The sequence below is a fragment of the Amblyomma mixtum genome, chromosome 1, assembly GCF_055824585.1.
Source record: "Amblyomma mixtum isolate Tamu chromosome 1, ASM5582458v1, whole genome shotgun sequence".
NCBI classification, from domain to species: domain Eukaryota; kingdom Metazoa; phylum Arthropoda; class Arachnida; order Ixodida; family Ixodidae; genus Amblyomma; species Amblyomma mixtum.
The window spans coordinates 232,044,496-232,069,604 of record NC_143012.1 but is presented as its reverse complement, the minus strand read 5'-3'; the positions used below and the strand labels follow the sequence as shown (position 1 = coordinate 232,069,604).

Below are 25,109 nucleotides of genomic sequence, written 5' to 3'. Positions count from 1 at the left end.
CCTTTGTAACCTGCCTGCAGGCAGGGTTATTCTAACCTCGAGTTGCAGTCGCAAAGGGATATTTAAGCAATAATTCATTTTTCATTTTTATTTTTAGCTATGGACTTTATAACGACTGCAGTAAGAGGGATCTGTGATATCTCGTTTATTTCTCCAATAATCAGTCTGACAAGAAATCTTTCCCCACCCTATGGGTAGAGAAATTGGAACAAGAGAAAGAGTTCGCAATGCTACTGGATGGCACTAGCTGCTTTTACGCCTTCCAACATCACCGCTGTCGCTGCCCGGCCATTGAATCACGTGGCAAAGAGCTTTAAGATGGCTGACATTTGTTACGCCATGCAGGGCACATATGATAGTCATCTCTGGGAGCGTGCTGGGCCGCTGAGGTTATCCGAGAGGACTCAGATTGAAAGCGGTGGGGAAAAAGTCAAAGCGTTTCTAACTTCTCAAAGTAATTACATTATTCTGGCAGAAGTATCATGATGCACAGTTTACACAGGTATTCTATAACGCATGAAGGCATGAAGGAAAAAAAAGTTCGAGTGTTACACAAGTAACTGCGGTTCACAATGAGAAGATGGCAATTCATCGGTGGGCTACACACACGCATTACTTAAATATTGTGAATGCTTTCATACAAACACACAAAGAGAGAGATAAAAGCCAACAGTGACAATGGCATGTAAGGAAATATTTTGCTTTCTATATTTACGGTACAAAAGTTTACTAATGTAATAGTTGTCTCTTCCATTACGTTTTCTAAACAATTTCAAATCTTATACCACGGGGCAATTATTTTGCCTCTGCGTGAAGGAAAGGAAATGTTCTTCTCTGTTTCCCTTGCATGCGAGACATCTAAATGGCCTTAAGGAGTTCATCAGTGTACAGCAGTAGGTGTATGCTTACACGGTAAGCAGACACACATTAAAGTTTGAGACTGTGGTGAAATATTGATCACTGTAACTCTACTGAAGACTAGTAACATGACGTGTGAACAGCGCGTGTAGGTCATCATTCATCAGTGCTCATATGTCGCTCAATGCAACACGATTAATAGGGCCGGAGATCAGCTAATTCTGCAACCATTATTGCTGACCTCGATAATGCACTTATAGGCGCCCTGCCTTCAGGAATATTCGCTCATTTAAAGCAGGGAGCTGAAAATAGAGTTGGTATTGTCCAGAAATAACACAGGCACACGAAACGCGTATTAATGATGTTTTTGTTCTCCAATGATGAGCGACGATGGAATATGACCCTGCTGACTCATAGCTACGTGGCGTCTTCTGCCCTTGGCTTGCGTGGTACAGAAATATTAGAAAGGGGCATCAGATCAGGTTATTGCCGTTGTGGACATTTCCCGCGGTTTCTTCTGCCCGCGTGGAATAAAATAACTGCGTCATGTGATCGATTCCTTGTGAACTACGCTGTATTCGGATTAGAATGACGTAGCCCAAAACTCTTCTCATGTCGTCTGGTGCCCGAGGAAAATGCGTCACAGGTGCTCCCCTGAAAGAGCGAGCTATCGAAAACGTGTTCAGCTCTGGTCTTAATAATCTCGTGATGTGAATATTATTTCACTAAATCAGGTGGTTGCATTTTCTGAAAAACAAAAAAAAAATGTTTTGAGCAGAGGCCTTTGTGTAATGTCTGCGCCTTGTACCAGTCCCTCGAGCTAAGCAGCTCCAGTTTTCACGTCTGCGGCATGTGCATTTTTGGAAACGTCGTCGAGGCCACGTTTATAAATAACAGCGGCGTCTTCTTCAGATTTTATTTTTCCCATTCATAGCGCCTTTTACTTATTCACAGTAGCCACTGGCGCCATTTTTTATTTTTTGTTTTTGCTTTCCAGCGGTAAATGTGTTCCCTCACTTTCAGCAAGTCCACATTTTGCAAACACTTTAATGCACGAAAACACAAAACAAAAGCTGCACCTTTGAATGCGATGAATGGTTGAATAAAAACTGAAACCCAGCTCTAAAAGAGAACCCAGAAAAAAAAAGTTGTAGTCCTAGTATGAAGTTAACTTTGGAGGATGCCTTTTCTTTTGGCACCGTCTTCTTTGTCGGCCGCACGATCCCGCCCCATCCCAGACACACAACTTCAGAGCAAGCATTCGACCAGCAATAACGCCACCGCTCAGAGCCCCTGTGACTCTGTCCAGATTCTACCACGGTCGTTCAGCTTTCCGACAGACATAATGCAAGATGGCTTGCGTGCGCGGTGAGTCAGCGCGCTTGGCAATAAGAAATGCACACAGAAGAATACAGGCCGCAATAAAGAAGGAGAGTACGACAGCCCCATTCTCGTTCTGACTGAGCCTTCACTTTGACTTCCCTGAAGAAGGGCCAGACACATTTCCCGGCGGCAAGACGATGTCGGCATCTTACTTTCTTTTGCCGAAGCCACTCGAAGGGTAGGTTCCCGAAAGTTGTTTGGGGCACTGAAAGCATGATGGAGAGAGGTAACGGGAAGCCTCGGGCAGCGTTAACACCTTGATATAGAGAAGAAAGGGCGCGAGCCGCCACTCATTACGGAGTATCTTCAATTGGCGTTGATCACGCTCAGGAAGTTGCTCTCATTCCGATTCACTTGTGTTGGCTAAATTTATGAAGTATTCGACTCTCTAGTTTGATCTAAATACGGTGTCTCTTTTAACGTTACCTTTTTTGTTGCTATGTTAAACTGTCTACGCACTTTCGACGATAAGTTCGCGATAAAGGATAAGCGCACTTGAAAGGAGACGGATGCGAGGCGCAAACTAGCATCTATGCAATTGTCAACCTGGCGCCGTACTGCACGATGAGCATTACATGAGTAGTCGATGAAGACAGTGGAGACAATGCACTCGGACAAACATCCAGCATATCTATTAAGATCGACCTTAATTTTTTTGTCCTCTAATCGCTTTTTTCTCAGCTTGCCAATATACTGCATGATGTGTCTTGCACGAGCATCCGACAGAGATTGTATACTTGAAAAAAATTACCGTATCAACATCTAGATCACCTGTGATGCGAAGTAAAATTTATAAGCAAGTGTACATGACTTTGAAATGACGAACTAACAAGAATAGAGCGAAAAAAAAAGACTCCCCGAGGAAGCCGCCATTACTGTTGCGCCTTGCTCAACCTTTATACATGAAAGCACTCCATCCAGTGCCTAATATGTCCTGTGCATCTTCAGTGCACGTCAGCAGTAAGCCTACTGACACAGCTCGAACTCTATAGCCTACGTTAATAATAATATTTGTTGGTTGGTTTATGGGGTTTAACGTCCCAAAGCGACTAAGGCTATGAGAGACGCCGTAGTGGAGGGCTCCGGAAATTTCGACCACCTGGGGTTCTTTAACGTGCACTGAAATTGCACAGTACACGGGCCTCTAGAATTTCTCCTCCAAAAAAATTCAACCGCCGCGGCAGGGATCGAATCCGCGTCTTTCGGGTCAGCAGCCGAACACCATAACCACTGAGCCACCGCGGCGGCACAATAATATTTGTGTCCAGTGGACTACCGGTGCAGTTTTCTATTGCCGCAAGTGACAATAGCACCATGGATAAAGTTCATGAGCAGCATTCTCTTTAAACCGACAGTGCTAAAAACAAAAAAGCGTGACAAGGAAAACAAGATTTTCCGATTAGGATGGTCGCCCTGGCTTCTGGTCGCCTTGTCGTTCTTATGTTCTTCCCAAAGGGCTTTCTCATCCAAGCAGCGGCAGCTGCACGAACAGCGACTAAATCAATGAAACAACTTTCTTTCGCTTCGCCGCCGATCTCCTGGGATCCCACAAATGTCACCAGAGGGTTCTGGACGCACAAGCCGACTGAAGGAGAGAAGGCACTGGAGAGTACTGGGAGCGAGAGTGCGACACAGGGGGGAGTGGCTTTCGTAGACGGCGGACGCTGGCGAAGCTGCAGTAGGCGAGATCGGCCGGGTTGATGAAAGAAGCGTGTAGGGTCATGTAAGGTAGAGAAGAGGGGGTGGCGGCAGATATCTGAACTCTCCCACTGTCTCCCTGCAAGCCGCAGGGGTTGGGCGCCTGACCACTCTGCCTGATGACAGCAAAAAGGTGTTGGCCTTAGTCTTGGTCGTCCCTAGTCGCAGTCGACCGAAAGATTGCTAAGAGAAACTACTTGGAGAAGGCGTCCCGCAGGCCAAAAAAAAAAATAAACTGAAGCGGGCACCCAAGTTCCCACGTTGTTCCGGATTCGATCATCCATCTGCCCCGACGCACCGAATCTGGTTCTTTTCAGATAGCTAATTTTCTTCTGGCTCCCTTCACACGCTTCCTTCTTCCCCACTTTATTACCGCGAGGTCTTGCTTCTGCGGGCTTCGTGCAAGTTCACTGCCGGCTTTTGTATGTCTTTAGGAATTCAAAGCTCCACGTGGATAAGGGTCTTGGTGCACGACGCGACCGGCACCTTGCTTCAAGTAGCAGGCAGTAAAAACGCTCTCCAGCCAGCTCGTTTATCCACAGTTGTGGACAGGAGCACGAGAATGATTATTCGTTCTTTATTAGCCTGGTAATTCACCCGAGAGGCAACTAATCAGACATTCTCAACATTGTGCCATTAGTAAGCATGCATTTACAGTATGATCATGTGGGGAAGAGAGCAGGAATTCTCAATGCCTAAACGCGAAAGACCAGCGAGGGGTGTGTTGCGGCCGTATACCAATGCTTCGGAGTGCGAACAAAGAAGCTTTTGTGGTGCAGTTGCCCAGCTTGCCCGTGAATAAGGTGGTTTCCAGCTGGTATCTTCAACAGGACTGGAGTATGGGAATTTGAATGCCGGGGGAGTTTCAGAGTGTACCATCTGTGCTCCTGCTATTAGATCGACTTGGAATGGGGGTTCACTGCACCCATCGCCATTAGTTCTCGGACAGGGAAAAGTCACAAGTCTAGGTGTTGGATTTTAGTTCAGAAATGCAACGACGAGTTCGCACGACGCATGACCACATTTCTATAATGTACTGACTACTAAGGCACATCCGTTACGATGAATGCCAGGCAGGCGTTGAACCAAGAATTTGGTGTACGTATCCGAAATTTTTTTCTTCGTTCTCTGGAATTATCGGTCATAACCATCCCAAGGACACGCGCTTGTGGGTTCTCCATTCTGCTTGAAACTGTACGCTGGTAGTGTCTTTTAAGAGCGAAACATTACAACCACTCATAGAAAAAGATAGAGCAAGGTCAGTAAGGAAGTCGCTTTGTCTTATGCTGTGTGGATGGTCATAAGTGGTAGTCAGTGAAGCAAGCCTATCGCTCCCAGGAAATTTATCGAATGAGGCTACAGCAGCGTCGGGCAGCAAAAAAGCACAATTCGTGCACCACGACTACTTTCTGCGGCAAAAAGGAGCGCAGGGAACTAATATATCAAAAGAATAACAGTAGAAATTTTTTGAGGTCTTAAGACACTTGCGGTTGCGACAGTTTATAGGCTTTATATAGGTTTATAGGGGGGGGGGGGGGGGAAGGGGGGGAGAAGCGCTCGCAAGATACAGGTTCTGTGTTCTGCGCCTAAAGGGCGTGAAAAGTATGACATGTTTCATGCAGGATGCATTTACAATTCTCTCTTGGCTGATTCGTATTTATTTAACGAGCTCTCATGCTGAAAAAGAATTGCCGCGTCCAAAATGTAGTGAGAAATATTTATTGCAAAACTGTGACCAGAGTCCCACTCCTCATGCAAAGTTCCTTATCACGACCTTTGCGGCATTAATAATTAAATCATCAATTGCTTTTTCAGGCACAGTTTTTGTTGGTTCATGCAATATATTTCGGGACCGATTGCCGACCGAAATTTGCGTTCTTCAAACCTGGTGTGTGTAGAGACACACTAGAGCAACGGAAGTTGTACTAAGGGAGCTGAATAATATACCGCCCTAGCAGTTTCCTCGAAGCGCGGGGAAGATAAAGCGAATTCAGTCAATGACACCGAAGAGTATGATATCTCAAGGACGACGCTGCAAAGATCAAAAGGAGGACTCCGATGTGGATATCGTATGTAGCCAGACTGAGACTTAAGCGCTGATTCCCCGTCTTATTATACACTCGGTTCAATACCCAATAAAACGGGCAATGCCACCGGCGTACACAAATTCTGCAGTAACTTCGATCCGCAGTGCTCGAATGATAGCGTCAATTTTTCACTGAAGCAGAAAAATTTTTGCTCCAATCATTTTTTTTAATCTTTCCACTGGACAGCGCTTTTTTTGTGTGTGTGCACCAGGAAACAGAAAGCGCTCAATGCCAAAATCACGAATAGCCTTTCAATCTTCTAACCCGAAGGGAGCGGAAAGGCCTTACAGAAAAATATTGTGCGCAGATTAAAGAAACTCCTCGGTCAAGTCCAGCCCTGTGGAAAAATGTCTCTGGACAAGCCTAGAGTAACAAAGGCAGTTTTATAAGAGCCCAGGACTACGCCATTATTTTTCGTTTGTTAGTTGTCCTAGACCACGGCAACAACTCTTCCACTCATATTGTGCTTCGTTCTTCATTTCGACATCTCAATTTTGCGCTGTCTCTCTAACCAGTTATCACTCAATTTTCGTCTACCATTCTAGTTTCACTGATTTGTTGGCGCTACCGGAATCGACAAAGCAATCATGTAAGCTCCGATAAAAATTGCAATCACGTACAACGATGACGGCTTGCAGAAACATCGCCGCAGGCTTTTCAATCCTTTCAATTTACCCCCCCCCCCCCCCCCCCCCCCCCCCCCCTTCGCCAACCAAGTCATTCTCCTCTTCCACGTTCCGCAACGCTATTGTCGTTATTGGTTTATCCACGATACTACTGTCGCAGCTCCTTGGAAACTTTTTGTCTTCCAATTGCCTTAACTGTAAGTTTTTTTTTATCGTCATGCTTTTATCTTCGTACTATGCAGTACTATCGCGATGGAAAGAAACGCGAACAACGGGATGTCTACGAGCTTCTCTGTCGGAATTTCTATTGATGGCGCTTTTTCCTGGATAGTAAGCAAAAGACGTTAGAGTCGTCTAAGATTGCATCACGGAAGAGTACAGCATCTTTTTTCTACCACGAAAGTAAAACATTGACGAAAACAATTTGACTTGTATTCTGAAACAGAACCCTAAAAATTATCACCCGCCATGGGCGCCGCAAGAAATATATCATATTGCTTATTACGGTTAATGGACAATTCAGCGGTCATGACGAGGGCTACGCTGCGGTGCGTGCTAACCATGTGGTGTTTAAGGCCATCGACCTTTGGTCCCGCAGAATATCTCGGCCAGTAAAGTCTTTCTAACTCCAGGTGGAGACTGAGAAGTGCGACCTCAACCCAAAGCTGGATCTTCGCAGTGGCAGCCAACTCTCCACAATAACTATGTCAATCGAGTCAACCTCCCCCACTCCAACAGCGCCAGCTATCATTCTCGTTCACCCCTGCGATACGGGAATTTTCTGTGCAGATGTGGACGACTAGTTCGCCCTCTATGAACGCGTCTGCAAACATAATGGGTAGAATGCGTCTGATGAATGCTCGCGGATGTGATCTTTTATCCGACCGCCATTGCACTGGTATGGCTTGAAACCTATGAAGATGATCTCATATACTGAGACGTACAAACCAGAAACTCCGCAATCTGTCTCGCAGACCCATCTGGCCTAAACTCGCCACCAATTAGGCCCTTCTGTCGCGCGTCGAAACAATTTCGTAGCCTTACTATGCCTACATTTATGACGTCCCGGCCTTGTGCAGCAAATTTGACAAAGCCTTGTCTGAGGAAGGCAAAGTCGACCACATAATTAAAATATTGCCGACGACACTTTTAACCTTGTGTTCTGTAAAAAAATGTTCTGCGATTCCTTTTCTTTTTGTGTTATGCCAGCATTTCGAGCATCCCAAACGCAGGCACAATTCCTGCTGTCTTGACCGGCTGCCAAACACGGCTACGAGGTCCTAATTTGAGGGTCTACAGTCACTGCGGCAGCCTTACAACTATTCTAACCTGACCAGCATCGTGCGCTGCGAACTAAAAGCGATGAAGCCCCCTCTCCACACTGACTCTGCCTGACAACGCCCTAGCCCGCTTCCAAGCCTTCGCTCGACAAGAGGTTGTGAACGTGGCAGCACCTTCTGCCAGCGTCGTAGACAGCTCCACGGCTTCATGGCAGCGCACAACCTGTAGTCTTTATACAGTGACATCTCCAATTTTAATGCGAAAGCAATACTGCTTGCACTTCTCTGCCATCGATGGTCGTGGCGCCTCCTTACACAGCGGCGCGTCACGTGACCGTGTGACGTCACGACAGACCGAGAGACGGGGCCCCAGCTCGCGCCATCGATGGTGGAGGTACAGCATTACACGCCGGCTGCGCCGCTGCCGAGAGAGGGCGCTCGCTAGAGCGGGATAAAACAAGGGGGGGGGGGGGGGGGGGGGGGCTGCAGCTGCGCTCTTCTTAGTGCGCTATGTCGGATGATGTGTACAAGGCGAGGCTGGAACGATATGCTGCGGCCAAGCGACGGCGCCGCGCCGAAGAAACAGCCGAAGAACGGGAAGAACGGTTAGCTAAACAAAGTGCTTATGCAGCAGCCTGGCGAGCACACCGGTCAACATCGCTTGATGAGGGTGCATCTACAAGTCCAGGGTCAAGTTTAATGAGTGGTGTTTACCTTTCCTTATATTTTTCACCTCTCTTCTATCTTCACGTGGCAGCGGTGGTGGCTCGGCTGGAGCCAGTAGGCAGGCCCGTGCACTTTCCTTTTCATCCTTCTCTCAGTCGCTACCAACCAACCGTCGGCGCAGAGCGGCGGTAGACACGGCGGATGCGGGCTGAAGAAACGGATGAAGTTTCTTTCGCAATTTTCGGGTTTAACCATGCTGAGCCTCTGCCAATTTTTTTTTCGATAGTGCTGCGTACAAACAAAGAAATGTGAATTGCTGAGCAGGAAGTCGTCGCTGCGATTCGCGCTTGTGAGCTGACCTGGTATCTTAGGCCGTCGTCCCTTGTCCTCGCAGATATATCGCGGCCAGTAAATAATCTTCGTAACAAATGTTTTGCGTTGCTTTCGGAGCCTCGAGTTTTCAAGGCATAAACCGTACTTGCTCTATTGAGCTCTAAGGAGTTTCTTTTTTATAGCTTCTTTTATTCTTTGCTGCTTCTTATGTGAGCGAGATTGTTTCATTCCTTTCGCCTGGCTCAATTGCTCTGGCAACTGTTATCACCCAATTTTGAGGGTGCTCTGGGCCATTAACCGCAAATGACACTGCAGTACTGGTCTCCAGCACACTGGAGTTGGCTCTCAAGTGCGACAACAGCAGGAGAGTGAGAGAGAGCTGAGTTGACGGAAGGACGCGCAATTGTCTCGTTGGTGTGAGAATAAAGTTGGGAGACCGGCGATCGATAGCCGGCTTTCGAGGGACACATCGCGACGCCCACAATCAGCCTACTGCTCGATTCGACACAGTGTAACATAGCAGTCTATCGTGTACTAGAGGTGAGTGTACTGCGCAATGCCAGGTGGTGGTGATGAAAAACATTGATATTATTTACATGCGACAGAAAAGAAGAGGCAGGCCTTAAGGGCCAGCCCCTTACAAAAGCTAGGAGGCGTCCTTAGTCCAGGACCCCTGCGACTTCCGCGGCAGCTCGAGACCTCGCCGCGATAGCACGTTGGCTCTCTAAGATAGGGCAGCCGAGCAGGGCAGCCCTCAAGCTCTCTCGGAGGGTGATGGGAAAGGGTGGTAGGCGGGGTTAGAGGGGCAAGACCACACCATGTGCTACGTATCCGAAGAGGCGCACCCACAGTGTGAGCATTCCCCGTTACAAGCCGGATCGAAATACTGTAGCACTGCCGGACAGAGTACTGTCATCATCATCATCGTCATCATCAGTCTGACTACTACTACTGTAGGTTAAAGCCTCTCCCATGTCTCTTCAATTAACCGTGTCATTTGCCAGCTGCGGCCACCGTATCCCCGCAAAATTCTTAATCTCATCCGTCCACGTAACTTTCTGCCACCCCCTGCTACGTTTGCCTTCTCTTAGAATCCACTCCGTTACCCTTAAGGACCACCGGTTATCTTGCTTTCGCATTACTTGCCCTGCCCAAGCCAATTTCTTCCACTTGATTTCGACTAGGATGTCATTAACCCGCATTTGTTCCCTCACCCACTCCGCCCGCTTCCGGTCTCTTAATGTTGAACCTATCATTTTTCTTTTCACAGTTCGCAGCGTAGCCCTTAACTACAGCTGAAGCCTCTTTGTTAGTCTCCACGTTTCTGCCCCATAGGTGAGTACCGGTAGGATACAGCTGTTGTATACTTTTCTCTTCAGTCAACAGAATCTTTCAGTGCTAAACCTCTCTCTTACCCGGTATATACATTCAAAAATATGACAACATATTATCAAAATTGTCATCGCCTTTACCCTAGCCCATGTAAAGGCCTGAAGAAGGCGGATGAGCGGCTCCTTCTCCGCCTTCTCACCAATACATTGCTGTGCCCGGCAGCGCTAAAACATTTTGACCCCTCCTTTAGCGGCAGCTGCCCACACTGTAGTGCGGTGTCTTCTGACACCTATCACATGGTGTGGGCCTGCCCTTCCAACCCCGCTATTCCCCCCATCCCCAACCTAACCCGGGAGGACTGGGAGGCGACCCTGCTCGGCTGCCACGACTTACAGGCCCAACAAGCCTTAGTCGGGCGCGCCCGGGCGGCGGCAACCGCCACTGGGGTCCCATACTAGGGACCTCCACCTAGTGTTTGTAAGGATCGGTCCCTTACGGGCTGATCCAAACATACCTCCTGTTCATTCGTAATAAATGTTTTCACCACCACCACCCCATAGGTGAGTACCGGTTAGATACAGCTGTTGCAGTCTTTTCTCTTGAGGGATATTGGCAAACTGCCATTCATAATCTGAGTGAACCTGCCATTTACGCGCCACCCTTTTCTGATTCTTCTAATTACTTCTCTCTCATGATCCAGATCAGCGGTCATTACCTGCCCTAAGTAGACATATTCTCTTCATACTTTCAGCCCTTCGCTACCAACTGCAAACTGCTGTTCCCTTGCTAGACTATTAAAAATTACTCTGGCTTTCTGCATGTTAATTTTTAACCCCACCGTTCTGCTCTGCCTGTCTGACTCATTGATTATGCTTTGCAGTCCACGTACTAAAGTACTTAGCATGGATATATAATCAGCGAATCACAAATTACTTAGGTATTCACCATTAGCTCTTATCCCCAAATATTCGCATTTCAGGCCCCGGAATACCTCCTGTAAACAGGCGGTGAATAGCATTGGCGAAATTGCGTCTCCCTGCTTGACGCCTGCTCTTATTGAAATTTTATTCCCAACTTTAAGGACGGCTATGGTAGCTGTGCAGTTGTTGTAAATATCTTCTAATATTTTCACATAACACTCTTCGACACCCTGACACCGCAATGCCTGCATGACAGCCGAGGTTTCCACTGCGTCAAATGCTTTCTCGTAATCAATGAAGGCTCTTTATAGGGGTTAGTTATGTTCTGCGCATTTCTCTATCACCTGATTGATAGCGTGAGTATGGTCAATTGTAGAGTATCCTATACAAAAGCCTGCCTGATAATTTGGTTGATTTAAGCCTAGGGCTGTCGTGACTCTATAAGAGATTACTTTAATAAACCCGTTGTAGGTAACTCACATTAAGATAATCGGTCTGTAATTCATCTCCTTGACGTCTCCTTTCTTACGAAATAAGATGCCGTTAGCGTTCTTACAAGGTCCTGGCACACTCGAGGTCACAAGGCATTGCATATAGAGGGTGGCTAGTTTTTATAGCGCAATCTCTTCTGCGCCCTTCAACAAATCTGCTGTTATCTGATCCTCACCAGCTGCTTTCCCCCCTTTGCATCGCTCCTAAGGCTTTCTTTACTTCCTCTTACGTCTCTGGCGGGATGTTCCATTGCTGTGCTCGACTGCCTCTCTCAGTAACGTCCTGATTACATTCGCTACTGTATAGATTTGTGTAAAACTCTTAAGCTAGTTTAACTATTTTATCCATATTGCTGATGACGTTGCCCTCTTTGTCTCTTAGCGCATACATCTGGTTTTTACCTATGCCACAGCAGTGTATATATGTATAAACGAAGAATAAAAAAGGCTGTGTCGGGTTGGTACAAGTTAGCAATTTCTTTTTAAGGGCCGGACCGGGTTCTGGTTCTTCAAGCTGCGGGGGCGGAGGCAATCCACGCTAGTTAAGCGCAGGGCTGAGGCGTCTGCGGCCTCGTTCCCCTCTAGTCCCGCATGTCATAATTATCATCATCATCAGCCTCACTACGCCCACTGCAGGGCAAAGGCCTCTCCCATGTCTCTCCAAATAACCCTGTCCTGCGGCAGCCGCGGCCACCATATTCCCGCAGATTTCTTAATCTCATCCGCCCGGACAAACGGACAAACGTGCCGTCATCTGGGCCCCAGCACATGCGGGACTGCCGCCCCCTGCTACGTTTGCCTTCACTTGGAATCCACTTCGTTACCCTTAAGGACCAGCGGTTATCTATGCGAAGGCAAGATAACCGCTGGTCCTTAAGGGTAACGGAGTGGATTCCAAGAGAAGGCAAACGTAGCAAGGGGCGGCATTCCCGCATGTGCTGGGGCCCAGATGACGACACGTTTGTCCGGTCGATCCCGGTACTCGCATCCATGGAGGATTTGAACGCTAAACGGGACTTTCGTGTTTTATTGGCAAACACAGCAGCCATCCAAACCCTTGGTTATCTACTTCAACGCAGCAGCAATCGAAACCCTGGGTTATCAACTACCTACTGTGTTTGCGCGCGGCGTGCCGCAATCTCGCCTCTGTTTAGGGGGCAAGCCCAACAAGCGCTGTCTGGTCCGAGCCAGCATCATCCCACTACAGCCGTTAGGAACCTCCGCATGAACGCGAAATCTAGAGCAAACACGAAACTTTAAGCAAGTACTCCAGTCGGCCTCTTTAGAGGTGAAATGGAGAGAAACCCAGCTACCCAGGCTGTGGCGAGAGAGGCCTATGAAGCGAAAGTGGCTCTAGCGTACGGCGGCGGGCTGCGGGCCTGCTTGTGTGGCTATGTGAGCAAAGCAGGCCGAACGTAATCCCTCAGAACCGCTCGTCGCGGACGCAGTTAGCACGACGCCACACAGAAGAGTGAGGAACGAGTACGCAGGCGCCTTTTCATGATCGAATCCGACTACGACAAGATAGTCCCCCAGCGCGGACATCCTACGTTCATGCCGAATCCGAATTCCATCTAGGTGGCAATGACAACCAACACATGGCCTCCATCTTTGCCGCCGAGATCACTGGAGAAAAACTAGAGCACGTGCGCCGCGACCGCGTTCCGGAAGTTGTAAAACGCGTTCAGCTCTGCCTGTTTCCTGTTTCGGGTTTCTGCACCTCACTGCATTTTTTTTATTGCGAAAGCAATACTGCTCGCAGTTTGAGCCCTTCAGCGTCGTCCCGGCGGTGTAACCACGTTTGACCTTTAGCATGACCTCCGCTGTGACGTTACGCCAGACGGAGAGAGACAGAGCCCCAGCTCGTCTCGTCGCGGTCATCCCAGCGTAACCACGGTGCGCCGAGCAGCAGCTGCGCGCCGCTGCCGCGAGGAGGCGCTCGCTATGATGGCGTCACGCCAGACGGAGATATATCGGGCTCTGACCCGGCTCGTCGCAGTCGTCCCGGCGTAACCACGCTGTGCGTTTCAGCCAGGCCATGTCGTCCGACATGCACAAGGCAAGGCTGCAACGATTCGCTCAAGCTAGGAAACGGCGGCGGGCTGAAGAAACGGATGAAGTTGTTTTCGCAATTTCCGGGCTTAACCAAGCTGTGCCTCTGCCAATTTTTTTGTCATTGACACAATAGAATTAATTGTCTAGTGTATTTATTATTGTAAAAACATTGATAGTTTAGAATGAATAGTTCTATGAGAAATAAAGAATAAAAACAACAGTTTGGAACTGACATATTCAACAACAGATGGGGAGAAAAATACGTTATATTGCAAGCAATAATTAAATTTTACATATTTTATTAATAGCAATAAAATAATATAACGAAAACATAGTAGATTTACAAGTATTTAATTTGTACATTACTGCCACAAAATTAACTGCTTAGAAGCGCCCCTACGCACGTTTCTCATGAAAACTCGCTCACGACCCGCCCTGTTGCTGGCTACGAAGGTTATGTTGATGTTCGTTGTGCGCGAGGCAGGTCGAAAGCTACGTGTTCTGATACGAAGAGCTGATTACCCTATTCGCCAGGTGAGACTACAGTAACTCTTGCGGCACATTTTTCCCTATTAGCATGGGGTTCGTCAAAGTTGTCACAAAGGCCTACTTATGGAGATTCCGAGTTAAGTTCAGGCGAAGGCGAGATGGTGAGACCGACTATTATGGCCGCAGCAGCCTAGTTGTACAGGACAAGAACAAGTACAACTCACCCAAGTACCGCATGATTGTGCGCATCACGAACCGCGACATCATCTGCCAGATTGCATACGCACGAATCGAGGGAGACTTGATCGTGTGCGCCGCCTATGCTCACGAGCTGCCGCGCTATGGTGTGAAGCTAGGCCTAACCAACTACCCTGCTGCATACTGCACCGGCCTGCTGCTAGCGCGGCGCATGATGCAGAAGTTCAAGCTCGACCAGGTCTACAGAGGCTGCATGGAGGCCACGGGCGAGGATTACTGCCTTGACAGCGTGGACGGGCAGCCTGCCCCCTTCCGCTGCTTCCTGGACGTGGGCCTGGCCCGCACCACAACTGGCGCGCGCATCTTCGGCTGCCTGAAGGGGGCCGTCGACGGCGGAAGGGACATCCCGCACAGCAACAAGAGCTTCCCGGGCTATGACAGCGAGACCAAGGAGTTCAACGCTGACGTGCACCGCCGCCACATCTACGGCCTGCACGTGGCCGAGTACATGAGGGTGCTGCTCGAGAAGGACGAGGAGGCCTACAAGAGGCAGTTCTCCCGCTACAACAAGCTCGGCGTGACGGCCGACGAGATCGAAGATATCTACAAAAAGGCACACGCGGCCATCCGCGCCGACCCATCGGCCAAGCCCGAGGCTCCACGCCCCGACATCGTCAAGAAGAAGCGGAACCGGGCCAAGATGACCCTGTCCGAGCGGCGCAACAGGGTCGCCCAGAAGAAGGCTTCCCACCTCAAGAACCTCGATGCTGGCGACGCTGAGTGAGCGGAATAAAGCGGCGCTGTCTGGCTGCCACCATGGTCGACACGATCTCTTGTCATTTCTTTTTTCATCACTAGGTTCACCGTGTTTGCAAATAAAAGCGTGTTTCGTTTCTCTGCATATGTCCGCAGGCAAGTGGCAGACGCGCGTTTTTGAAAACCTGTGTCAGTAACATGAACTGTAGCATTGGGGAGATGTTGCTTTGGTTTAGATTTATGGGGTTTAACGTCCCAAAGCGACTCTGGCTATAAGGGACGCCGTAGTGAAAGTCTCTGAAAATTTCGATCACCTGGGGTTCTTTAACGAGCACTGACATCGCACAGTACACGGGCCTCTAGAATTTCGGCGCCATCTAAATTCGACCGCCGCGGCCGGGATCGAACCCGCGTCTTCCGGGTCAGCAAACGACAGCCTTAACCACTCAGCCACCGCGCTGTTCGAAGAATTAGTGTGTGTTAGGTTGTTATGCGAAGGCAACATAACCGATGGTCGTTAAGGGTAACAGAAGGGATTAGAAGAGAAGGCAAACGTATCAGAGGGCGGCAAGAAGTTGGGCAGTCGATATGAGATTTAAGAAGTTTGCAAGGATGAGATGGCCGTTGCTGGCACAGGACAGGGTTAACTGTCGAGATACGGAAGAGGCCGTTACCCAAGTGGGCGTAGTCAGGCTGATGACAATACTTATGATTATCCTACTATAAATATCCTCCACTCGATTGCAGCGTGTCGCTAGCGGCATGGTGTCCTTATTCATTCATTCATTCATTCATTCATTCATTCATTCATAAAATATTGTCAATGAAGCTCTGAGACCGAAGTAAAAGAAATGTGAGGGTAAATACACTCGGATCATTTTAAGGAAAAGAAGAGCGCAAACTGACTCCCTTGGTCAGTGGCCGCCTGAATTGCGCTGTTGCGTTGTTGATTCGGCCGTCTGAGCCGTTGCCTAGCAGCCGTCACCGTGGACACCCGAACCGCACCGTAGAGGAAGGGAGGAAGTGGGAGTGAAAGAAGAAAGACAAAGAGGGGCCGTAGTGAAGAAGATGAAAATTGTATTCGAGGAAAGGAAATTACGCAGTAACTATCTCGCATATCTTTAACAAACAATAGCCAACGTTGTTGTTGCTTTGTTGCTGCGACTGGGGGAAGGATGAAAAGGAAAGTGCATGAGCCTGCCGACTGGCTCGAGTCGAGCCACCACCGCTGCCACGAGCAGATAGAGGAGAGTAAAAGATTCTCATGTTTTAACTCTTAACTCTTAGAGTGAAAAAGAGACGCGCGTCGCAACAACCGTGTCCGCGGAAGTGAAGACGCTGGATGGAACAACAGATACCCTAAATTATCCCCCCCCCCCCCCCCCCCCCTAGGTGACGTAACTGTGGGGCAGCGTTTATATACAGCTTACCTTCGGACGGGGCTGAAAAAGCAGTTTGCCGGAGATTCCCGTTTTTCCGGCTTCCTCAAAGTTTTTTATTGCTAAAATGGTTTTGAGGACAGAAAATGACGCAGTAACTGTCTTACATATCTCAGTGGACACCTGAACAGCGCCGTAAGGGAAGGAATGAAGTTGGGATTTAAAGAAGGAAGAGAGGAAGAGGTGCCGTAGTGGAGGTCTCCGGAATAATTTCGACCACCTGGGGATCATTAACGTGGACTGACATCGCAGAGCACACGGGCGCCTTTTTGCGTTTCGCCTCCATCGAAACCCGGCCGCCGCGGTCGGGTTTAAACCCGGATAAGCCGGCTCCCCAGCCTGCTCTTGTATACAGGAATGGAAGGAAAGGAAAATATGAGACTTTTAAGGTGGAAGGTGATGATGTTGTAGTACATTGACCTACATGAGTTCGTAGGGGCAACCTCCTTCCAGTTTTATTCGGTGTTCCCCAAGGAAGTGTTTTGGGCCCTCTGCTTTTTCTTTTGTATGTGAATGATATTGTTCAAGTTGTTAACCCACCATTGCATATTCGATTGTTCGCTGACGATTGCGTTCTATGCCGAGAAGTTACAAATAAGGAAGATCAATGTGGCCTGGACAGAGCTTTGAACAATGTTTTCGAATGGTGCGACCGATGGGGCATGATTCTGAATGCTGATAAATGTGTTTATATGCCGATAACCCGAAAAACCGTACGTCATAGCCACACATATAAATTAGGCTTTCTCCCTCTTAAACAAGTATCCAACTACAAACACCTAGGAGTGACCATAAGTAGCAACCTATCGTGGAACTTACACATAAACAATATCTGCTCTGCTGCATTTAGAAAACTGTGTTGCTTAAGGCATGAACTAAAAAATGCTCCTTCTAACATTAAGATACTTTGATATTCTTCAATAATTAGACCTAAACTTAAATATGCATGCATAGTGTGGGACCCGTATACTGAATTTAATGTAAAAAATCTGGAAAGAATACAGAGAAGAGCCGTCAGGTTTATTTTTAATAAATATGCAAGGACTGACTCCCCAACCACTTTAATTGAGATTAATAAAATTGAACTACTTGAACATCGGAGAAGAAAGCTTAGGTTAGAATTTATTTCTCTCTAATTACATAACAAACTTGGTTTGGATCCCTCATCATACTTAACGCCGGCACCAACTAGACAAACTCGTCAACACCATCCCACTTCTCTAATCCTTATATTCGCTAGAACAGACACTTACAAGTTTTCGTTCTTTCCATGCACAATAACAGATTGGAATCAGACAGTTAAATCATTTTCTCATGAGTTTTAACCAATTATTGCTGCATTGTGTTGTTCTTTATTTTAACTGTTGCGTTTTTTACCGTTTGATTGACTTGTTCGCCCACCCTACTTGAACTCAGTGTGCGCAGTATTTTGTGAATAAATAAATAAAAATAAATAAATTATAGTTCTTTGGTTGTTACTGCGTTTTGTTACTCGAAATTCTTTTCTGCGCTAAATAATGCAAATAGTGTTTTATGTGAAATGTAAATTAACAGTACTGGTCTCTATGATAGGTCGGAAATAAAACTTTCTACACTTTTATATCTCTAAAGAAAAGATAGCGATCATCAACAACCTGACTACGCCTTCTGCAGGACAAAAGCCTATTCCATAAACCTCGAATCCACCTTATGTCATTAAACTTGTTAATCTCATCCGCTCACTTGACTCTTTGCCTCCCCCCTCTACACTTGCCTCCTCTTGATATTGAGTCTGTTACTCTTAACAACCATCGTTTATCTTGCCATCGGTGTACGTGCTCCGCCGCTGCCTATTTCTTCGTTTTTCTCTCGACATAGACGTCATTTAACCGCGTCTTTTTCCGTCAGTCACTCTGCCCAATCGTTTCTCTTTCCATAGCTCGCTGCGTTGTCCGCAATTTAAGGTAAACCCTTTTCGGTGGCCTCCACATGTCTGCCCATAGGTAGTACCGGTAAGATGGAGCCGCGGTGTACTTTGCTCTTGGGGAATATTAGTAAAATGCCCCTCATAATCTAAAATTATCGGCCGAATACGCTCCTCCTCATTATTATACTTTTAGTTATACCTCTCTCGTTGTCCGGATCTCTGGTCACTACATGCCCTAAGTAGATGCATTTGCTTACTACTTCAAGCGCCTCGTAACGAATCGAAAACTGCTTTTCCCATTCGAGGCTGTTCAGCATTGGTCTAGTTTTGACATACTAATTTACAGAACCTCCGTTCTGCTTTGTATGTCTTTTATTTATCATTCCTAGCAACTAATGGACTGAGAGACAGCTGGAGATATGTACTTTGATCCTAAGCTTACATGTTTTATTATGAGAAGTCTGGTGAAGAAAGGCAACCAAGGTCACTCTTTGACAGCTGGGAAAGTCTGGCATCTGCATATAGAAAGACGGAGCCTGAATGCTGGTAGGCAACATGGTCTACAATGCGGGGCACCAGTGGCCGCAGCATGGCACGAGCATCGAAAACAAGTGTCGGATTATTTGGCTGTCGACTGCCAATGTCTATTTGCTGGTTGCAGCAACGACGCAAAAATGGCTCGGAGCAAGAACGAGCGGAGCTAATAGCAACAATATGCGTCACAAAGGATAAGGCAAAAGTGCTTCTTGCCATCAGCAACAAGCAATGCTGGACTGTGTGCCCCGAGCTCCATGTCTTGACTATACTACTACATCAAATATGTTTAACGTGCATTATATTCAAGGGTCACTATAAGGGGGATGCTATAAAGGGCAAGTTATGGCAGCCATGTCCTCTCGGTTGACAAATTCAAGGCAGTGCCAACGATCCCTTGTCTAATGCAGTAAATTGGCTTTGATTAGGAAGAGGAGATACAAATTCGCCCATATTATCTGTCGCGTGACATTGCAGTGGGCGGAAACAATCTTGAGAGGAATGGTCCGGATTAGGCCCAGTGGCAGTCGCCTGTACCTCAACCTGGGCGAACGAAATTGCTAGGTAGAGACGGGCGGAAGGTTGACCCCAGACTCCTAGCCGATGGGATTTATAAGGTGCACTGGACAGTTGTAGGTGAATGGCTTGTTGGTCGTTTTCTGTAAACAGCATGGCGACGACAAGTCTTCTACCTCACAAGACAACTACTACAATACTCGTAAGAATGGGTTCCAATATGCGGCCTATTCAGTCTGACATTATATTATAGGTCGCCATTGCCACGTACCTCGAAGCACGACTGAGGTGTCCAATGACGAATGAGCCAGTTATGCGCCTTTGATTTCCTCAAAAACAACGGAGGGTTCAGATTCCGAATAAGACACCACTAGGAACTACACTGTTTTCTTTATGCAAGCGGGCCCCAGAGGCCGTGTCAAGAGCCGGAAACAGAACAGAGCCGAAGACCGCAAGAGGAAAAACGCCGACTATGCACCTGAACGTATACACGATGAAACGGCCCTGTTATACGTCTAACCAGGCAGTTGCCTGTAAAACATCAAATTGGTCCTACCACTTCATACCTCTCGGCCGCTAAAGCCAATCAGCTTTCGCTCATTAAAGCGCTAAGCCGGTAAGCTTTGATCTAATAATTACCTTTCGCACCCCCCGGGGGTAAGGTTTTGATTGCGCTACTCATTTCGCACGTTTTTCTGCGTGTTTATTGTAACTTTTTTTCCTGTAAGCACAGCCATTGGCCACGACGAGTGTATCTTGAACGAGTTCACTACTCCTGGGCAAAGCGAAAGCTCAAAGAACCAGAATTCCTTTGTCATGCACATACGGGAAGCGCCTACGCGCCGAAGAATGCTTTTATTCTTCTATTTAAGTGAGGACAGCCAACCAGCCTTTCATGAAGGAATGACGAAGGTGTCAACCGTCCCTTACAATGAATGACTGTAGGCGCGCCTACCTTCTATGCACACGCTTTGCTGAACAAAAGAGGGGGGGGGGGGGGGGTGCGCGAGCCTGCTTGGCCGTGCCTTTTGTTCGCTTAAGCTCGCAGCGCGCAAAAGCGCCGAAAAGCTTTTTCGCGCTGACAAGGCAGCTCATCGCCGACACATCGAGCACGGCCGGCGCCTTCGTGAACCGTTCACGTCGCATTATTGGAATGCTGCCGCATGTAACTCTAGTCGCCGTAGCTCAATGTGCTGAGATCTTCCTCGATCGAAGCCTGGGTAATGTTATATCTGCGAACGAAGTGTGACATCCTACTGCTTACTGAATTCTTTTCAGGAGTGCTCTTGTCTCCCAAGTTTCCCTGCCTCTAGCCTAAGTGGAAACTTTTAGCTCATTGGCATTTGTAGCGCACAGGGTTTACGGTAAATGCGCGCAACAGGAATTGACTTTACGCCCCGATGGTTGCTCTGTACGCTTCATGCACAACACGTGTACAGCGTAAGCGTGCGCCGACATAAACGACGCACGGTGCGCGGTAGGAAGGAAGCGGGCGCTGGGATGCGGAAACTTGTCGGAATTCTGATGTAGGCTGCCAGTCCCGTAGGTTTAGATTCGAAAATAGTGTTCGCAATTACAGCGAGGATTTTTGCGCTTAAAGAGCCAAATGGGTCGTCTTTTCGTTCAAAGAGTACTAAGCTGACAGAATAAGAGAGAGAGAGAAAAATTTATTTCGTCGCCGAACTAGGCGTCGGGGATATCGTGTACCAGAAAATCAAAGCAAACCGTTGAGAGCTGTGGAGACAGGGTTGTGCAAAAAGGCGGATTTTAAATGCTACCAGGCAGGAAAGAATGAACTGCTGCAGATTGGCATAGGGTTCGAGGAAATTAGGGCATACAGGGAAAGCATGCAGACATCGTAAGAATAAACAGCCAGGTGTGAGGAGTGCACTGAGGCAGTGCACTCAGTGCACTGAGTGCACTGATGGACTGTAGTTAGATATTTGTTAGGAAGAAGAACAAAACAAAGTGATTCCTTAGCTTGAATACAATCATGATTTATCTAAGATTTGCAAAGGAGAGCAGTGTCTTACACCTGCTCAGAAGACCAGGAATTCCCAGGCACCTGGGTGTAATGTTCGCAGTCAAGGCGAACGAAACGTAATTGCTTGAAATCCCAGCCTGAACTAAAATTTGCTACATTTTCTGCGTGGAAAAATTATGATGACTGCGTCAATCATCTTTGATTTGTACAGCAGTATGACTCATCAGAAGTGTTCGTATACGGCTTGCATCAGAGCAGCACATACCTTGTAACCGAAGTGTGCTGCCCAGATCATTAGAGAAATGTGGGCTCGAGACTCGACGCGCTCAACCCTGCTTCATGATTTGCCATTTTAATGAATGAACGTGGTAGAGGGTCGACTAATGGGGAGAAAGGGTTGCTCTGCTTCTATCAGCCGTACTCAATTCTCCTTCCCCGAGGGAAGGTGCGACACTGCCTCAGATCGACCTGTAATCTAATGGGACGAGTGGCCTTCTGGTTCACATGCCTTTGTGAATTCAAGAAAGGAAAAATGGAGATTTTTGAATGGCGTGTATTAAGCTTGCAATTCAAGCCCATTTTACTTTTATACAGGAGGCGCTTCTGGGACAAGAGGAAATGAATTTTATTGGCTCTACAATTAGCCCCGAGATATCCTCCTCAAAAAAAAAAACAAAAAAAACATACGAAGCACGACAGCACAGAGGAGAAGCTTTCTTTTTGCTTGAGGCGACTATTATTTCCCTAATTTACTATCTTTGTTGCAATTGCGATCCTTTTGTAAAAGCTAAATACGGCGTGTTCATGCCATAGAGTTTGAACCAGCTTGTGCGATAAGGGGTTTGTGATATTCTCTTCAAAACGTGTCAAACAGTAGTTTATGATTGGTACAAACTCGCCTATGTCCGCTTTAACGCGATGGAGTTCAGGATCCCGTTCGGTGAAAAACACGGCGTTGGCGTGATTGGTGAGTACTGATTGGTCGAGAAGGTTGTGACATAAAAATGCAGTTTCGCCGAAATGAAATTGGGTGTCAAATGGAATCGAAACGCTGTTGTTTGGGTCAGGAGCCGGGCACACTACCACTCCCCTCTGAAGAACGACCGTTCAGTGGGAAAAATAGAGTCTATGTGCGAGCACCTTACACCTCAAAGTAAGCGATTTACATTACAGGATAACATAGGAAAATAGGGTTCCTAATTTGCGTGCACAAATAATACGGACAATGAAGCGAAAAAAGGCGGCATGTGAAGGCAACGAACAAGTTGATGACTGAGAAAAAATCCGCCAGGGGACTTCACCGTAAATACCCTTTACCGCTGAAGGGTCATACTCTTAAGGTGAAGTTAAGTTTCTCCAAGTTTTTAAGCACCATGGCAAAAGCCAGGTCTTTGATAGCACCCACTCGTTAGGCCGAGTTCCTTTACGCTTGGTGCTGACGGTTAGTTCCGACGAGTATTGCCAGAATATTTGCCAGCTTTTCCTTAGCTACACACTCAAAACAGAGTGATCAGTTTACAACGGTAAACCCCACAAAACAACGGTTTAATGCTCTCCAACATCATTCCCACAGCAAATGTTTATCTGAGATTTCTTCCATGCTTCCACACAAAGCAGCCATGCGCGATGTTGGGAGTGATGCTGTTTTCCGGCAAAAATTCGGTAACAAGATGTACTTTAGCCAGCTTACTGCTACGAACGAGGAGTATGCGGTTCAGCAGATCATCCGTGGCCTTGTTCCTCGCAGGGGAGGCGCAACTGTTGAAGTCCTTACGTTGGTGGTCTTTCTAGGTGCTCTTCCGCGATCTTTCTGTTTACGAAACTGTTTTACTGCCGCTGGCACTCTGATGTCACGCGGAATCGCCATCTAGGTGCTCCCGTTCGTTCTCATTTTAGGCGAGAAGTGATTGCTGCTTTCTGAATTACATGAACTTGATTAACGCTTTATAAAACAATTCCTAAAAAGATCGAGAATATATTTAATGTCAAGCCAGGACTCATCCATAAGCTTGCGCTCAAACATGAATTACTCTGTAAGAAAGTTAAAAAGGCAGCAAACGATCCTCTGGCGCACTCTGTAAATGGGGGCTTTGAATCATGTCCAGGCGCTGGAGTAGATTTACGTCAATAAAAACACGGAATACTTAAGGTTGTCAGTGGAAACAAATTGCTCTTCAAAACATGCAAGGCTCTTGCAGTTACCAGAACATCAACTAAATTTTCAGTCTTCTCTAGTTACTACCCTCAAGAACACCGGCACAGCTTTTAAAGTGGTTTTTCTTTGCTATCTGCATCGTTGTACTGCTTTTCTCTCAGGTCGGAGCGTGCCTCATTTGCCACCAGTAAGAATTCCATGTATTATTCTGTCATAGAATTCCACCCTTAGTCTTGGGCGACATACCTTGACACTAAAATGTGCACTACAATACAGCTTATATCTATTTTACTATCTTTAAGTGCAATGTATAAAGTACATGTAATGAAATCAGAGATGAAGCTGCGTGTCTATCCCTCCATGCTCAATTTAGACATTCTAAATAATGTAATTGCTCGTAGTGTATTTCTTTTTAAGTATCCGGGGGCTTATGGCTATCGCGAAGTCGTACCTAACCAAGCCCAAATTTTACACTAAACTCAGCCGTTAGCAGAGCCCGGAAACGTTAGATTCTGTTTTGTTTTCTCTAATATCGCGCAATATTCGCTTTAAAAATCCCTCCCACAGCGGATGCTTAATATTTCGTGAAGTCGCAAAGCGCAGCTCTTGAATTATGTTCACACAAGGAACGACAAAAACTGGACAGGAAAAAAAAAAAAACTCGCGCCACCTAATTAATGCGGTCTACCCTGTGAACCAATGTGAAAATAATGACACTAATGGGCAAGCTGTGCGTGGTCGCAACTGCATGATAAATGCAAACAGATATCCCGAAGAAGCCTTGGACCCGCTTCGTAAAGTTCTTTCGATCATCCATTCGTTATAAAACCTTTCCTGCCTTTGTTCCATTTGAAATAAGGAAGAAAGTGGATAAGAGGTAGAAATCTGTAGAGACCCTAAATGACCCCAAAGCAACGAAAAATCTGTAGACAACCGAATCCCGCCCACTTCAACGAATCTGCATCTGCACTCTTCTCTTCTAAGTGCTTATGTACAGTAGAGCAACTGTACATTAGTACTTGCCTTGTATGCTAATCAGCTGTCTCGCTTTCTCTCTCTCTTTCAGGGTATTGAAAAAAAAGGAACCGTTTCTCGGCCGGGCAGCGGTGCATTTGAAATAACTTTTGGAATTTATGCCGTCCCTTTTAGCTTATAAGTTATTTGCTTCTTTTTCACAGTGTTTGCAGGGCTCGATGTTGTTGCTCATCCTATCTTGCTTTGTATGATTTGCATTCCTAACTCTCCCCTTCCCTCCTGTGCTCACACCAAAGCACCCCTTCTCACTCATTGGTACGTACTGCTTTCCTCTACAAATACAAATTCATTGTCATCTCTTTTTATCTTGCTTGCTTGAGTTCATAGTTTCATTGCGCTTCGTAGTACCCAAAATGGCGGATGCAATG

At 47.1% G+C, this 25,109-nt stretch overlaps 1 pseudogene; it reads left to right on the top strand.

The window, feature by feature from the left end:
• The first annotated feature begins 14,306 nt into the window (after nucleotides 1-14,306).
• LOC149371128 (large ribosomal subunit protein uL18A pseudogene) lies at nucleotides 14,307-15,200 on the top strand (annotated as a pseudogene).
• The last annotated feature ends 9,909 nt before the right edge of the window (nucleotides 15,201-25,109 follow it).